At 42.3% G+C, this 14,855-nt stretch overlaps 1 long non-coding RNA gene and 1 pseudogene across 1 annotated transcript; one reads left to right on the plus strand and one right to left on the minus strand.

The window, feature by feature from the left end:
- Positions 1-575: 575 nt before the first annotated feature.
- LOC106006654 lies at positions 576-1,408 on the minus strand (annotated as a pseudogene).
- Positions 1,409-6,053: 4,645 nt separating this feature from the next.
- On the plus strand, positions 6,054-13,548 carry LOC123393376. The gene is made up of 2 exons (XR_006608145.1): positions 6,054-6,220; positions 13,329-13,548. It is a non-coding gene; the product is annotated as an uncharacterized LOC123393376 (long non-coding RNA).
- The last annotated feature ends 1,307 nt before the right edge of the window (positions 13,549-14,855 follow it).

Consider the following 14,855-nt stretch of genomic DNA (forward strand, 5'->3'; position numbering starts at 1 on the left):
CCTCCTGGGAATTTTGCATAGCCTGCACCTTGTCCCCAACCCAAGCCCAGGCCACCATGTTCTTGACCTCTAAGACAGGCCAGTACTGAGAAGTGGCAGGTCAATGGCTTGAAAAACAAAGGGAGATCATTTTGCTTCCCATACTGTTTTACATTCCAGTAAATATGCTTCGAATACAGATTCCAGTTCAGATACTTCTGCCTCCCTGTTGTCAGAGATTTCGAACGGGCTACGGGAGTCAGAAGGGAATAGAGGGCAACATTTCCTTGACTTCTTTAGCCTAACTGCAAAACAGCTCTTCTCTAGGAATGGGTTTTTTTCCCATTCTCAAAATCACCTCCTAAAGAATTCTGCCTGGACATGCTCTTTGGGACCTTTGGGATTAGTGAAAAGTAGAACGATTGGGAACACAAAGTTCCTTTTGCTCCTTGGACCCCTGCCCCTGCCCTTGCCTAAGTGCAGACAAAATACAGAAACCATAGAGACTGCTTAAAGCTCAATTTCAAACGTCCTCTGTAAGTCCCTAGTGAAAGGGTTGGTGGGAGAGGGGTTAGGGGTTAGTATGCTGCTTGGATTAGCTTAGCAGCAGGCACGTGGAGGCTGGGTCAGTGTCCTGGCTTGAAAGGCAAGAGATTGCAATGCTACCCCTGTGACAGGTTCTGTCCTTGGGGCAGAGAAGGGCTCCTGGGAGGGCATGCTGAAGGCCGTAGGGATCCATGAGCACGGGGAGCTAGTACTCTCTGCTTCCCCTCCTACTTCTGGCACTTTCTTGGCATCTTGGATTTGTTTCATAATCTCCTCCTCTCTTACCACTTGCTTAGTGGCTGCTGTGACACGGAATGACCCTTCTCTTGTAACTGGCATCAAAAGTAGCAGTCACTCCATATTCCTTCTCCCACTTCTGCTTCAGTCCTAAACAGGCTGCAAAGGCAGAGCCGACTGCCGGGCTCAGCCCTCTGTCCAGTCCTTGACAGCCAGGAAGCGAGGACAGAGCCAGCGCCCAGCAGTACTGTCTCGACTCATGTCAGCAAAGGCTCTCTCAGAGGTCCCATCTGGGACACAGGAGAAACTGTTTCTATCGTCTGCTCAACTGTGAGGTCTGTAGTTTCTTCATTCAAAACTCTGGGTCCTCCTGCTCATACCCGCGCGACCGCCTTCCCTGCTCTCTTTCCAGTTGTTCTGAAGAAGCCTTGGAAGAACCGCCTTTCAGCTCTCAGTCTTGCCACAGTATCTTCACCCATGTGCCTTCCTCTTGACTCATCAACTTCTGCAGGCCACGGTCCTTCACTGGGAAGGGACATTTTCCAGTACGAACCCCTTCTGCGTCTGTCTGCCCCTGACATGGATGACTGGCATCTGGAACTGAAACGTCTTTCTTTCTCCTAAAACTTTGCCATAGTTTGTTCATTTTCATTTCTCCAAGCTGGCTCTGAGTCTTGGCTGTGCCCTTTATAGGCCGTGTGACTCTGGACAAGTTTCATAATGTCCCCAAGCCTCGGGTTCCTCTTCAGTCCTCAGTGAGGTGTCTGAGGATGGCTGGTATGCCATATTCCGATCTAGGGATGTGAAGCAGGATCTTGGGTCACGACAGCAGCTGTGCTGAACCTCCTCTCTGGGAAGCTGCTGAAGCCCCAAGTCTGACCCCTGCAACCAACTCCAGAGCCAACGCCACTTATTGGCGCCCAATCATCACCAGGTGCTACCACCTCCCCCATGACAACTGGTCCCTGGTTCATGCCTCTTGATCTGGCCCTGATTTGGACCCATGTCATCTCCATACAAGAGTTTTGTTTTGTTTTTTAAAGATTTTATTTATTTGACAGACAGAGATCACGGGCAGGCAGAGAGGCAGGCAGAGAGAGAGGAGGAAGCAGGCTCCCAGCTGAGCAGAGCGCCCGATGCGGGGCTCGATCCTAGGACCCTGAGATCATGACCTGAGCCGAAGGCAGAGGCTTAACCCAGTGAGCCACCCAGGGGCCCCACGTTTTGTTTTTTGTTTTTTGTGTGTTTTTTTAAATAACAGCTACATTACAAGTATAATTTACACACCATAAACTTTATCTATTTAAAGTGTACAATGTGGTGGTTTTTAGTATTTTCAATCATCACCGCAATTTTAGGACGTTTTCATCACCCAAACACGGAACCCTGTGCCCATCAGCAGGTACTGCCCTCCTCCCTCTCCCTCAGTCTTAGGCAACCACTAGTCGGGGTTCTGTCCCTGTAGACTGGCTTTCTCCCACATTTCATATGAACGGACTCACACAGCGTGTGTTCCTTTGTGACTGGCGTCTGAGCGTAGCGGTTCCTGCATGTTGTGCTGTAGCGGACGTCAGTCCTTGATTTCTCTGTAATGCCCAGTAGGAGTCCACGGGACAGTTCGTGTTTTTTTGTGGAGGTAAACTGGTGTACGACATGACGTAATCAGGTGTACAGCACTGTAATTCGATATTTGTGTACACTACAACGCGATCACCACCGTGAGTCTAGTCTACCCATCACCATACAGCTGAGCCCCTCCACCCATTCCGCCCAGCCCCCAACCCTCTTCCTTTCTGAAAACCACCGCTCTGTTCTCTGTATCTATGAGTTTGTTTCCCCTTTGTTGGTTCCTTTGTTTCACCTATAAGTGAAATCATACAGAATTTGTCCTTCTCCATCTGAGCATTTTACTTAACGTCGCTGCAATGGTAGATTACCTCTCTTTTTATTAAGGCCGAATTGTATTCTACTGTATTGATACACTACAACTTTCTTCTTTTAATTAATTTACTTGAGAGAGAAAGAGACAGAGAGGGGAAAAGCACACGCAGAGGGAGGGGTAGAGGTAGAGGGAGAAGCAGGCTCCCTGCTAAGTAGGGATCTTAACATGGGGCTCCATCCCAGGACCCTGAGATCATGACCCAAGCTGAAGGGAGACACTCAGCCGACTGAGCCACCCACCCCGGCATCCCAGACACCACATCCTCTCTGTCCATCCACTCGCGGATGGATGCTTGGGACTGCCTCGCTAGCCTGGCTACTGCAAACAAAGCTGCCATGAACATAGGGTGCATATATCTTTTCCAAGTAGTGCTTTCATATTCTTCAGATAACTCATCTTTCATTTGCCCATTCACCAGCTGATGGATATTTAAGGCTTTTTTCCCTCTGCTTTTTGGCCACAAAGAATGATATTGCTGTGAATATTTATATAAAAGTTTTTGTGGAGACATATGTTTCCAGTTCTCTTCAGGGAGAAATGAATTGACAGCAGTGAAATTACTGGGGCAAATGTTAACTCTATCTTTAACTATTTGAGAAACTGCCAGACCGTTTTCCAAAGTGATGGCACCATTTTACATTTCTACCAGTGGCGTACGGGGACTCCAATTTCTCCACACCCTTGTTATTATCCCTCTTTTTGATTCTAGCTATCCTGGGATATGCGAAGTGGTATTTCATGGTGGTTTTGATTTGCCTTTCCCTAAAGATTGAGGATGTAAGTATCCTTTCATGTGCTGTTGGCCATTTTTCTATTTTCTTTGGAGAAATTTCTTCTTTTTTTATTTTTTTAAAAATTTTATTTATTTATTTATTTGACAGACAGAGATTACAAGTGGACAGAGAGGCAGGCAGAGAGAGGAAGGGAAGCAGACTCCCCACTGAGCAGAGAGCCTGATGTGGGGCTCGATCCCAGGACCCTGGGATCATGATCTGAGCCGAAGGCAGAGGCTTTAACACACTGAGCCACCCAGGCGCCCCTTAAATTTATTTTTTAATTTAAATTCAATGAATTAACATATAATATATTATTGGTTTCAGAGGTAGAGGTCAGTGATCCGTCTTACATAACACCCAGTACTCATTCCATCACATGCCCTCCCTAATGTCCATACCCAGTTACCCCCTCCCCACACCCTATTCCCCTCCAGCAACCCTCAGTTTGTTTCCTATAATTGACAATCTCTTATGGTTTGTCTCCCTCTCTGGTTTCATCTTGTTTTATTTTTTCCTCTCTTCCCCTATGATCCTCTTTTGTTTCTCAAATTCCACATATCAATGTGATCATATGATAATTATCTTTCTCCGACTTATTTTACTTAGCATAATACCCTCCACGTTCCATCCACCTCATTGTAAATGGCAAGATTTAATTTTTTGATGGCTGAGTAATATTCCATTATTTATATACACCACATCTTTATCTATTCATGTGTCGATGGACATCTGGGCTCTTTCCATAATTTGGCTATTGTTGATAATGCTGCTATGAACATTGGGTAAATTCCTAGCAGTGCAATTGTTGGGTCATACAGTAGCTCTATATTTTTAACTTTTTGAGGAATCTCCACACTATTTTCCAGAGAGGCTGCACCAGCTTGTGTTCCCACCAACAGTGTAGGAGGTTCCCCTTTCTCCACATCCTCGCCAACATCTGTCCTTTCCTCTATTCAGAGATTTTTGCCCATTTTTTTTTAAGTTGGGTTGTCTTTTTATTATTGAGGTACAAGAGTTCATCACTGTACATATAAGCCCCTTATCAGATATATGATTTCAAGTACCTGCTCCCATTCTGTGGGCTGTGTTTCACTTTCTCGGTGCTGTTCTTTGGAGCACAAAAGTTTTAAAGTTTGACGAAGTCCAATTTGTCTACTTATTCTTTTGTCGTTGCTTATGCCTGTGGTGTCTCATCTAAGAAACCACTGAAAGGTTTTTGTGCTGCTGAAATCATGAATCATGAAAACACAGGATGGAGCAGACATCAACGTAAAAATTGAGGTTTTCCATATCAGCTACTATGAGACACAACTGGAGGTTCTCGGTCACAGCTGAATGACTCCTATGACACTGTGCTGGGGGTCTGTGTCAGGTCTCAGTGAGATGAGCCATGTCATATCAGCAATGTGTCCCAGAGGAAGAAAACACTTCTAGCTCAATCTTCTCTATGATTTAGAAGGGCTGTAAAATGCAAAGGATAATCAAAGGAAATAAATTTTTAAAAAGCCATGACTGTAATGTTCTGATGAAATTCAGATAAAAGTCAAGGAGAACTCAGTTAAAATTTAGCTTCGTTAATGATGGAAAAACCACTCAATCATGTTAGAAATGGCTTCTTTGAGTCAGGCTGCTTCAAAGAGTGGGATTTGTGGGATGATGACGGTGGCAACTTGATTAAAAATATCTTCTTCATTTTCCCCATGGAGGGTTTGCATTGAACCATTAGATACACTGTGTAACATTTTTTTAGTTGAAAAGTAGGTACCACCGCAGGTTACATTTTGAATAAGACCACAGTTTATGAAGATTATGTGCTAGCTTCCTCCCTGCATCCAGAGTGCCCCAAGGCTAACCTCCTGACCTCTAGGCAAGGGCTCACCTCCTGGGTTCATTCCAAGTCAGGAAGTGATTACTCAAGCGTACGCTTATGTAACCTACATATAGGACAATAAGAAAGCCAATGAAAAATTTAACAGCTGTTCTTCACTCTTCTAAAAAGAACCAGAGGATTTTCCCTTAAAATACACCTTGTCTGCACGCACCTTCCTTTGTCTTAGAAAACGATCTGGTTTTCTCAACATCTCCTCTTGTATTTACAACCAACAAGCATGCTAGACTTTTCAGGACTTCTCGGATATTATGTCCCTTCATTAGTGCTATTAAGTTTATGAGACATGGTCTTGACTTTTGGCCGTATTTATGATACAAAGATTAATATGCACGATACAGGACAAGTCGATGCTTAAACGAGGCAGGCCTGGAAAACGCTCTCTGATACCCCACTGTGTGTCCTAGAAGCAGCAGCACCAGCGACCTGGTCTCCCAATTTCAACCCTATGGGTTTATCACTTAAGACAACTATGATAATAAGGACTAACAAAACCGCACAGTCCAACAGGGCTTAGTCGCAGAGCACCCTCTAGCACATACAGCCTTCCCATTCACAACAGTCACAAGGTTGCTAAACAAAAATGATATAAAAAGGAAAAAGAAACTATGTTTTGAGGCCTTTGCTGGGGCAGGGGTGGGGGAGCAGGAAGTCTTTTAATTTCTCCTCTAGTCTGAGCCTAATTTCCCCGCAGGCTGAGCTGTGGAGCTCAGTACCGGTTTGCAGGCTGGGAGTGCACTGTTTGTTTCCTGAAGGACAGAGCAAGACAGAGGCTTGGAAAACGAGAGTAGGCCAGGGTACCAGCATTGTTGCCAAATTGGGGCCATGGTTGAGAATCCAAGGAACATGCATGTAAGTACTCACACCACACCACAGATTTTATCTTTTACCCACTCCCTTTCTCTCTCTCTAGCTTTTGTTTTTTATTTTCTACTTCTTGTGCTTTATGCCTACCAGTATTACCCGAAGATACTACTTAGCTCACTTGTTTATATGTTGGCTTAAAAAATGTGCAAACTGATCTCCAAACAAATCTGCTAATACCACTTGAGAAGAAATTTATTTAGTTTTCCTTTAACCCTGATTCCTACTGACGTTTGCCCCTTGGCTATCATTCCATATGTCACTCCTACAATTCCAGGTGTTATTATGAACTATTCCGTTTGGAGCATTTATAAAGTTATAGCAGTACTGGAAAAATGTGGCTTCTGACACTTCTGTATTATCACCTTAGAAATAAAACGGTAAAATACTATGAAGAGTTTGCTCCATTTATCCCACTCTATTCTTTTTTTTTTTTTAATTACGTTTTTTTTTTATAAACCAAGCCTTTTTTTTTTTTAAAGATTTTATTTATTTATTTGACAGAGAGAGATCACAAGCAGGCAGAGAGGCAGGCAGAGAGGAGGAAGCAGGCTCCCTGCTGAGCAGAGAGCCCGATGCGGGACTCGATCCCAGGACCCCGAGATCATGACCCGAGCCGAAGGCAGCGGCTTAACCCACTGAGCCACCCAGGCGTCCCTATCCTACTCTATTCTTACATACAAAGAACTTAAGGCAAATCTGAGCAGCTACCATATCAAGAAATATGTAGTTTTAGGAGTTTGGTTTTTTTTTTTTTAAGAGTTTACTTATTTACCTGGCAGAGAGAGAGAGAGATCACAAGCAGGCAGAGAGGCAGGCAGAGAGAGGGGGGAAGCAAGCCCCCTGCTGAGCAGAGAGCCCGATGCGGGGCTCCATCCCGGGACCCCTGGGATCATGTATGACCTGAGCCAAAGGCAGAGGCATAACCCACTGAGCCACCCAGGTGCCCCTAGGAGTTCTTTTTCCTTCCTTCTCAGAATACATTTCACTTTCTATTCCATAAAGATCAGGTGTCAAGAAGGAAATGGAAAAGATATATACATGTGTAATAGCTTCTTCCACAGGTAAGGGAACCTTATCTGTATTCACACAACAGAACCTAATTACGGAAGTCCACAAATTCTTTGTCCAGTAATAGAATAATAAATAATGCATGTGTGTGGGGGTGTAAAATTCCACATGCAAATATATACTATGTATAAGCATGGAAGACTAGTACCCTTTTTCATTTGAACAGTGCAATAATGATCTATTTCTGCATAACAAATCACCCCCAGACTTCGTGGTTTAAAACTACAAACATTTATGATCTCATAATTTCAGGAATTCAGGAGTACCTTCATTGGGTGATCTGGGCTCAGGGTCACACTTGAGGTTGTTGTCAAGACGCTGGTCAAAGCTGCGATCATCTAAGGGCTTGACTCATGAACTGTTGGCAGGAGGCTCAGGTTCTCGCCATGTGGGGTTTTCCACAGGACTTCTTGAGTGCCCTCAGGACATGGGAGTGCCTTGTCCCAGAGTGAGTCATCTCAGAGAGAGAGAGATGGAAGCCACACTATCTTTTATGACCCAAACTTGGAAGTCACCCTCCATGACTCCCACATGGCTCCATAAGTCAGCTTTATTGGGTGGGAAGGAAGTACACACGAATACCCTTGTGTTCAGAGTTGGGGATCACTGGTGCCATCTTGGAGGCTGGCTACTATCAATACCTTTTGTGTTGTGTACGAAACAGATGAAGGAACTTACCAAAGACCTCCAGTTCTACCATAGTTAGGATAGACTAGGCCAAAGGTCAACACACTTTTTCTTAAATAGCAGTAGTAACTACATGCAGCTGGCAGGCTGTATGGTCTCATAATTAGACAATTCAGGAGCAGTGAGAAAGCACCCAGAGGCAAGACATAAGCAAATACGCATATCTGGGTTCCAATCAAATCTCACCAAAACAGGCAGCGGGCCCACAGGCGGGAGTTTACTGACCCTGAACAGCAATAATAATTTATACTCTGTGGTTTAAACCACAAAGATTTATCAGTCACACTATTTCCAAAACAGGTCTGTAGGAAGACTGTTCAGTATGGACTTTAAGAAATTCAGAATTATGGAATACCACGTTTCCACTGCCACAGAAGCAGAAAACAGGAATATGGCGTCTCCCTCACAGGCTTTGAAGTCTTCCACCTGAAAGTGACATCACTCCCATTCTCATTTCTTTGGTCAAAGCAAGTCACACTGCTCCCCCTAATTTCCCTGGATCAAGGCAGTATGACCACACCATGTGCCCCGCGGAGAGGAAGCTGATATATTTGGTGAACAGCAGAAATTACTATCAGAAACTTGCTCTTTGATTCTTTCTTTCTTTTTTTCATTCTTTCCTTCCTTCCTTTCTTTTTTTTAAAGGTTTATTTATTTGAGAGAGAGAGAGAATGAGTTTGCAGATTGGGGGTGGGGCAGGGGGAGCAGAGGGGGAGAAAGAGAGAAACCCAAGCAGACTCCCACTGAGCACAAAGTCCAAAACAGGGCTCAATGTCACAGCCCTGAGATCACAACCTGAGTCAAAACCAAGAGTTGGACGCTCAACCAACTCCGCTATGCAGGCGCCCCCAGAAGCATATTATTGTTTATTATTTGTTCTTATTCTGCCACTAGACCTCTTTCCTTTTCACCTGAAGATGACACTGTTAGCAATATTATGGAAATTGTAAAACTATAAAGTCTATTTTTAAGTCAGATTTTGCTATGTTGCTTTTCCCAAACCACTCTTAGGTCAACTGCTTCAGTTCTAGTGGATCTGTCTATTGCCATGGATTTCAGCAGACATTTATGCTTTATAACTTAATTTTTTTTCCTTAGTGGAGAAAAATCAGTATTTCTTTTGCCTGAAGTGGAGCATCTGTAATTCAGCCTTCAATTAAAATATGTGTTTTACAGTTTCCAGCAGAAAGAAATATAAGCTATTAGGTAATTTCTTTCTTGCAAATAGCAGGGAAGTTAACCACTTACAAATATTTACTGAATACCTATTATATATGCATATTGTGCTATGTGTTTTGAAGGACAGAGAAAAATAAATTCTTGTCCCCAAAGACTTTTTAATAGTTACCAACATAATAATAAACATTTGACATGAGAGTGTACAATACTGGACTGAATAATTAAGAGATGAATTGTGAACAATAGGCATTTCATGGATAATAGTACAAGATAAAAGGGAGGCAAATGAAAGATGAATTAAATAGATAGGATTCATCAGGAATATGCTCAAGTTCACTTCAAAAGATGGGAAGAATTTCACTAGGTGAAGGTGGGAGAGAAAGGGAGAGAAGAAGGAAGTTTCTGGATAAAGGAACACATTAGGGGATCCTGGGTGGCTCAGTGGGTTAAGCCTCTGCCTTCAGCTCAGGTCATGATCTCAGGGTCCTGGGATCGAGCCCTGCATCGGGCTCTCTGCTCTTTGATTCTTGCTGAGCAGAGAGCCTGCTTCCCTTCCTCTCTCTCTGCCTGCCTCTGCCTACTTGTGATCTCTGTCTGTCAAATAAATAAAATCTTAAAAAAAAAATAAAGGAACACATTAAGCGAAGGCATGAAAGTGGACGTGAGTCTGGCACAGCCATGGGAGAGTAAAGATATCCATCCAAATCCAATGACAGATGCCAACTTAGAGCAGGAAATAATTTAGTCAACACATAGTTCTAAAGGCAGTCATTTGTCTCCCCTCCCTTACAATACACAATTAAAAAGAATAGCAAATAATATTTTTAATGAAAAAAGCCATAACAGCTGGAAGAAATGTGAAAAGGGCAATCAGGAGACAATAGCTTTTATATAATACTGATGGGCTGATGTTGGGGGGTGAGCACAGCAGCCCAGCAAAACCCTCTCTGGCTCCCCACTTTTTTCACTGTAACAGGAAGCCTCCCTGTGTAGCAAGCTCTGCTCATGATCACAGAACTTCCTGTCAGGCTCTTCTGCTTTCTGGGTAATTAGCTAGCAGGAAAACAGCTCTATATGCCATAGTACAGGAAACACATCTAAAAAAATCAGCTTATTTTCTCTTTTTTTAAAATAAAAAACACCCCCACATCACTGGGCACAGGAGGGAAATCAGCTACATAAAAAATAAACAAAACAAAACAGAAGAGCAAACGTGAAGGCTGACCTCACAGCGACCAATCTGAGTAACCGAGAAATAATTTTCCAAACCTCAAATTAATATTTTTGGAGATATTCTAGATACAATACCTAAAGTAAAAACAAGATGCCGTAAATAAGGAACAATTAGGGAACAAGAAAGAGTACTTGGAAATTAAAAATTGGCTTGCTAAACTTTAATTTTTTTCTAGAAAGGTGGAAATACAACATGAGAAAAAAAGAGAAAGACAAAAAGTGGGGAAAAATATATATATATATAAAAGAACTGGAGGCCTGATCCAAGTCCTCAACACAACCAGTATATGTTTCAGAAAGAGAGCCTGCAGAAAATGCAAGGATAGAAACTATCATAGAAATCATTGAAGAAAATCTACCAAAGCTAAGATACCATGAATCTTCAGATTGAAGGAGGATACTGAAAGATTGGCAGGGTAATATTAGAAGTACCAAGGAAAAAAGAAGATCCGAAGAACACTGAAAGAGGGAAGAAATCAGTCAGCCTCAAAGGAATAAAAATCAAACTAGTAACAGGCTATCTGCAACTATTAGACATCAGAAAACACTAAAAAAATTTTTAAGATATATTAAAACAACTGGATATCCATATAGATGAAAAAGAAGAAACCTGAGCCCTGCCTCAAATCATACATGTAAACTGGAATGAATTCTTGACTAAACATAATAACTACAACAAAAAGATGGATGAAAACATGGGAAAATATCTATCTTCATGACTTGGGGGTAGGAAGAACACTGAAAGCAAAAGCCATAAAAGGATGAATTGATAAATTCATCAGTTTTAAAACTTCTGTTCATCAAAAGATATTGCTAAGAAAATGAGTAGTCAAATGACAGATTGGGGAAAAAAATTTCCAAAATATACTTGACCAAGTTCTAAAATCCATAATATATAAAGAACCCTGCAAGAAAAAATTAAAGAGGGGTACCTGGTGGCTCAGTGGGTCAGCTCAGGTCATGATCCCAGGGTCCTGGGACCGAGTCCTGCATCAGGCTCTCTGCTCAGTGGGGGGCCTGCTTCCTCCTCTCTCTCTGCCTGCCTCTCTGCCTACTTGTGATCTCTCTGTATCAAATAAATATAATATTTTAAAAAGAAAGAAAAAGTAAAAGAGACCTACAATTCAAAAAAGATAATCCATGTTTTCATTTTTTATTTATCTTTAAAGATTTTATTTATTAATTTATTTAGTGTGTGTGTGTGTGTGAGAGAGAGAGAGAGAGAGAGAGAGAGAGATTGGGGAGAAGAGCAGAGGGAGAGGGAGAGAAAGTAGACTCTGTGGGGCTCAAATTCACAACCTTGATATCATGACTTGAGCCATAACCAAGAGTCTGATGCTTAACCGACTGAGCCACCCAGGTGCCTCAGATAATCTACATTTTTAAATGAGTGAAAGATTTAATTAGATACTACCTAAAGGTAAATAAGCACATCACACATGAAAAACTGCTTGAAATGGTTAGAAATTAGGAACTAAAAACTAAAATCAAAATGAAATGCACTATATGGCTGAAATTGGGAAGACGGACAACAAACGTTGGCAAGGGTTGTGGAGCTACCGGAACTCTCATACTTTGCTGGTGGAACTCTAAAACAGGAGGACTGTTTTGGCAGAAGATCTGAAGGTCCTCATAAAATGAAAGCACTCCGACTTTACAAGTCCACTCCCAGCGATCTGTCCAAGAAAAATGGGAACTATGCCTACCAAAAGATGTGTGCAAGAATGTGTGTAGCAGCTTTCTTCACAATAGCTGAAAACTGGAAACAGTCCCCATGTGTCTGTCAGTAGAAAAATGGATAAGCGGTTGTGCATTCATATAGTGGGATGGATAGAGACTACAACACGGATGAGTATCAAAAACGTGATGCTGAATGAAAGAAGCCTTACACGAAAGTGTGACTACTGTATGAGTCCATCTACATGAAAGCATAGTGAATCCATGTTGGAAAAAATCAGAACAATGGTTACCTCTACTGGGAAGGGCCAGGAGGGAAGTTGTCATGTTCTGCACCTTGATATGGGTTTGTCAAAACTCAATGAATGGCACACTTCAAATATTTGCATTTTGTGGTCTATAAATTTTAGCCCAAATGAAAAAAATTGTAAACAAATATTAAACTCTAGGTAATGATATGCATGCATGCTGAAGGGTCTGAGAGTCAAGAGGAGGGACGTCTGTGACTTATTTGGAAATTCTGACAAAATAAGATGGATCAACAGATAAACAGAGGGATGGATAAAAGGATATTTAATAAAGTAAATACAATGTCAATGGTAGAATCTCAATGATTAGATATATGGGCGCTCAATATAGAATTCTTCCAATTTTTCTGCACTTTCAAATTTTTTTCATAATGTAGGGATAAAAGAAAACAATGAAATATTACTTTCAACCTTTTGGAAGAAAATTATAAACCTAGAATTTTACGTACAGCTGAACTATCAAGCTATTGATAAAGCTCTTCTCCGCTTTGCAAGGGATCATGTGCTTTTTTGTGCCTACCCAGAATCTCTTAGGACACTATCCTTTCCTCATCCATGGGGTAGGGCCATCCTACCTCTCAGCTTTAGGGGTGGGCAGGTGAGCCAGGTTTGGCCAAGTAAGCTCACTTCATGCCCTGGGCCACAGGGATTGTTCAGACATGAACCAAGCAAGGTCTGTTAAGAGACTTCCTCAGGGGGTGCCTGGGGGCTCAGTGGGTTGACCCGCTGCCTTCGGCTCAGGTCATGATCTCGGAGTCCCACATCGGGCTCTCTGCTCAGCAGGGAACCTGCTTCCCTCTCTCTCTCTCTGCCTGCCTCTTCATCTACTTGTGATTTCTCTCTGTCAAATAAATAAATAAAATCTTAAAAAAAAAAAAAAGAGAGAGACTTCCTCAGGTATTTTATTGGAACTGTCAGTACAGTAGTTTTATTTCTGCTAGGATCACAGCCTGTGAAGAAGACATGAATGTGGAGAGATGCTGGGACCCATCCTTGCCAGCACGAGATGCCAGCTTGCTTGAGCGTGAAGCTGGTCTGGAAGGAAACAAAGGCAAAGCACAGAGAGGAAGAAACAAGGCAAGAAACAATGACTGTGTTTGAAGTCCTGGATTCATTTTGGATCAAAATTTTCTCTTTCCTTAAATCACGGTGCAGAAAATATCTTTTGTTTATTTATTTATTTATTTATAGATTTTATTTAAATTCAAATTAGTTAACATATAGTGTATTATTAGTTTTTCAGAGGTAGAATTTAGTGATTCATCATAGAACACCCATGCTCATTCTCTCAAGCGCTCTCCTTAATGCCCATCCCCCAGTCACCCCATCCCCCACCCACCGCCCCTCCAGCAACCCTCAGTCTAGTTCCCTACAATTAAGAGTCTCTTATGGTTTGCCTCCTTTTGTATTTTTATCTTAACTTATTTTTTCTTCCCTTCCTTTAGGTTCATCTGTTTTGTTTCTTAAATTTCACATATGAGGGAGATCATATGGTATTTGCCTTTCTCTGACTTATTTCACTTAGCATTATACTCTAGCTCCATCCATGTTGTTGCAAATGGCAAGATTTCATTCTTTTTGGTGGCTGAGTAATAGTCCATTGTGTGTGTGCATGTGTGTGTGTGTGTGTGTGTGTGTAGTATATATATAATCTCTATATATATATCACGTCTTCTTTATCCATTCATCAGCCAATGGACACCTGGGCTCTTCCCATATTTTGGTTACTGTGTATTTTTTTTTAAATATCTATTTGCTTTGGAGAGAGAGCACACATGCATGAGCAGGGAGAGGGGCAGAGGGAGAGAATATCAAGCAGACTCTTCACTGAGTGCAGAGTCCAAGGCAGGACTGATTCCAGCACCACCCATGAAATCATGACCTGAACCAAAACCAAGAGTGAGACATCCAAACGACTGAGCCATCCAGGAGCTCCAAAAATATTAATAATATAGTGAGAAAATTTTATTTTCCCCTTGTCGTGAGTTGAACAGTACCCCCCCCGTAAAATTCATGTCCACGTGGAACCTCAAAATGTGACAGTATTTAAGCATGGGGTCTTGGCAGATAGAACTAGTTAAGGACCTGGAGATGAAGGCATCTTGGATTGAGGGTGGTCCTTCTATGAAGAAGAGAGGACACACACAGAGTCTCAGGGAAGAAGGCCATGTGAAGAGGGAGGCAGGGACTAGGGCATTGAAGCTGCAAGACAAGGAATGCCAGGACTGCCAGAGCCACTGGAGGCCAGAAAGAAGGAAGGATTCTTCCCAGAGCCCAGACAGAGCATGGCCCTGCCCATGCTGTGACTTTAGGCTTCCAGAACTGTAGGAAAATAAACTTATGTTGCCTTAAACCACCTACTCTGTTATCACCAGGAAACAAACATACCTCTCAACAAGGAAAAAAAAAATTAGAAACGCTAAGAGCAAAATGTCCAAATGTGAAGCAAACTAAAATGTGGCAAGATT

This window comes from Mustela putorius, unplaced genomic scaffold (assembly GCF_011764305.1).
Source record: "Mustela putorius furo isolate JIRA1106 unplaced genomic scaffold, ASM1176430v1.1 tig00000831_pilon_pilon_pilon, whole genome shotgun sequence".
NCBI classification, from domain to species: Eukaryota; Metazoa; Chordata; class Mammalia; order Carnivora; family Mustelidae; genus Mustela; species Mustela putorius.